Raw genomic sequence first — 3,253 nt, forward strand, 5'->3', positions numbered from 1 at the left:
AACATGTCCTAGAACAATCCCTTGTTTTACCATAAAGTGACATTTTTCAAAATTCAATACAAGGTTTGAACTAACACATCTGTCTAATACTCTAGCTAGACTATCCAAGCAGAGGTCAAATGAATCACCATATACGCTAAAATCATCCATAAATACTTCCATACAGTTCTCAATAAGATCTGAAAAGATACTCATCATGCATCTTTGGAAAGTAGCAGGTGCATTACATAAGCCAAAAGGCATTCTTTTATAAGCATACGTTCCAAAGGGACATGTAAAAGTGGTCTTCTCCTGATCCTCAGGAGCTATATGAATTTGAAAATATCCTGTATAACCATCTAAAAAGCAATAATGGGATTTACCTGACAGGCGATCAAGCATTTGATCAATAAATGGCAAGGGATAATGATCCTTGCGAGTAGCTTGGTTGAGACGCCTATAGTCAATGCAAACCCTCCATGAATTCTACACGCTAGTTGTCAGGAGCTCTCCATGTTTATTTTTTACTGTTGTGACTCCAGACTTCTTGGGTACCACTTGTACTGGACTGACCCATTCACTGTCTGAGATCGGGTAAATGATATCTGCTTCAAGTAACTTGGTCACTTCTTTCTTGACAACTTCTAAGATGGTTGGATTCAATCTTCTTTGGGGTTGATGGACAGGTTTCGAGTCCTCTTCTAAATATATCCTGTGCTCACAAACTTAAGAGCTGATGCCTACTATATCCGCCAAGTTCCACCCAATTGCTTTCTTGTGCTTTTTTAGCACACTAAGCAGTTGCTTCTCCTGTTGAGAAGTGAGTTCCCTTGCAATGATAACTGGAAACTTCTGATTATCCTCAAGGTAAGCATACTTGAGGTGTGAAGGGAGAGGCTTCAATTCCAATTTCTGCTCATGGCTAGGTTCTGGATCATCCGGGGTTGGTGGTAGTGGTAAGGTGTCTTCATTATGTTCAGAGGGTGTCCCCACACTTGGACCTTGCTCCATGTGCTTCTCTTCTAATTCTTCTTGGTGAACTTCAACTATAGTTTCATCAATGATGTCGCAGTGGAAGATAGAATGATCTTCCGGAGGGTGCTTCATAGCTTCATTTAAGCTGAAACTCACTGTTCTACCATCTATCTCAAAGGAGTAAGTTCATGAGAATGCATCCAGCTTGAATTTTGAGGTCTTCAGGAATGGTCTTCCAAGCAGGATTGATGATGGTCTTTTTGAGTCATTAGGGGGCATTTCCAGGATATAGAAGTCAATGGGAAATGTGAGCCCCTTAATGCTCACTAATACATCTTCAGCAATTCCAACTAATGTAATAATGCTTTTATCTGCTAACACAAAACGAGCTGCCGACCTTTTTAAGGGAGGGAGCCTTAAGCTATCATATATAGACAATGGCATTATACTAACACATGCTCCTAAGTCACAAATGCAGTCAGAAAATATTACACCTCCAATGGTACAGTTAACCATGCATGGACCTGGATCACTACATTTTTCAGGTATATCTCCCATTAAAGCAGATATAGAACTACCTAAAGGAATAGTTTCTAACTCATCAATTTTATCCTTATGAATGCATAAATCTTTCAGAAACTTTGCATATTTAGGTACTTGCTGAATAACATAAAAAAGGGGAACAATTACCTCAACCGTTTTGAAAATTTCTACCATTTTGGGATCAAGTTCCGTCTGCTTTCTGGGCTTTCTTGCAAGGTGTGGGAATGGGATAGGGATGGCGCTACTTGTAGCTTCTGTATCCTTTGGTGCTCCATTCCTTAGCTGAGCTAATTCTTCTTCAACTCTGTCTTGTACTTCATCTTCCTCTTCAGCATCTTCCATTTCAGCATCTTCTACTGTCACTGAGTCTTCAATTGGGGTGTGTTCTATTGGGCTTGGCTCCTCCTGATTCCTCTCTCTCTGGCAGTGTAGTTTCGGACCTCAAAGTGATGGCATTAATGCCACCCTTGGGGTTAGGTAAGGGTTGAGAAGAAATTCCACTGGAGCTTGAAGGTTGGTTAGTGGAAGCAGGTAGTGACTCTATCCAGGCGGTGAGAGCTTGTAAAGTGGCATTCAGACCATTTAAAGTAGAGTTCAGTGTAGTCTGCATGTCTTGTTGTCCTTGTGCAAGAGAACGAAGCATCTCGTCATTTGATGAGGAAGTGGGATAAGTGATCTGAGGTACTTGTTGGTTGTGCTGGGGTCCTTGTGACTGTCTTAGGTGAGGAGCTCTGTAAGGTTGGTTCTGATTCTGCTGTCTGTTGTTGTTATTCCACCTCTGGTTTCCATTGTTGTCTCTTCCTCCTCTGTTATAGTTGTCCCTCCATCCATGGTTGGAATTATCTCTCCAACTTTGGTTGGGGTTGTCCTACCATCCTTGGTTATAGTTTTCTCCTTGGTTGTAGTTGCCGCCTTGTTGATTGTATCCTTGATTCGGGCGGTCATAGAAGTTATGAGTAGCTGCCACAGTGTTATCTTCTTGTTGGAGCTGCGGGCATTCATCAGTATAATGACTATAGTCAGCACAGATTTCGCATACTCTTTGTGGGACTAGCTGTTGGCTTTGTTGTGGTGTGGCAGGCTGAACTTGTTGTTGTTGGTTCAGATGCATTTGCTTTAGTAGATTGGTCATTTTACATATACTCTGTGTAAGAGCAGAAGTTTCAGTGCTGGAGGAAACTTCTGCAACGGCCTTTGAGTGGGTGCTCCTGTGCTTGTGATTCCTAGTAGACTCAGCTAAGTCGCTGATCAGTTGCCATGCTTCATCTGCGGTCTTGTACTTTTTCAAAAAAACATTACTAGCACCATCTAATGTAGTTTTATCCTGAGGCTTCATGCCTTGAGTGAAGTAGCTGATCAACACTAGTCTATCAATCATGTGATGGGGGCATGCGTCCAGAAGGTTCTTAAAATGCTCCCAGTATTCATAGAGAGTTTCTGATTCACCTTGAACAATGCATGAGATCTCTTTCCTTAGTCTGTCTGTAACTTCAGCTGGAAAGTATTTTTCCAGAAATTCTCTCCTGAGCGTATCCTAGTTAGTAACAGTCGCTTCAGGTTGGGAGTAGTACCACTTCCTTGCCTTTCCCTCAAGAGAAAATGGGAAGGCAGTTAACAGAATAGAAGTTTTATTCGCACCATGATGCCTAACAGTAGAACAGGCTGTCTGGAAATCCCTTAGGTTCTTAATAGGCTCTTGAGCAGGTAAGCCATGAAACTTGGGCATCAAGTTGATTAATGCAGTCTTCAGCTCAAA

At 41.8% G+C, this 3,253-nt stretch overlaps 1 non-coding gene across 1 annotated transcript; it reads left to right on the forward strand.

The window, feature by feature from the left end:
* The first annotated feature begins 2,869 nt into the window (after positions 1-2,869).
* LOC148555091 (small nucleolar RNA R71) lies at positions 2,870-2,977 on the forward strand. The gene has a single exon (XR_015887043.1). It is a non-coding gene; the product is annotated as a small nucleolar RNA R71 (small nucleolar RNA).
* The last annotated feature ends 276 nt before the right edge of the window (positions 2,978-3,253 follow it).

Source organism: Arachis ipaensis, chromosome B6, assembly GCF_059453495.1.
Source record: "Arachis ipaensis isolate K30076 ecotype BB chromosome B6, ASM5945349v1, whole genome shotgun sequence".
NCBI lineage: Eukaryota > Viridiplantae > Streptophyta > Magnoliopsida > Fabales > Fabaceae > Arachis > Arachis ipaensis.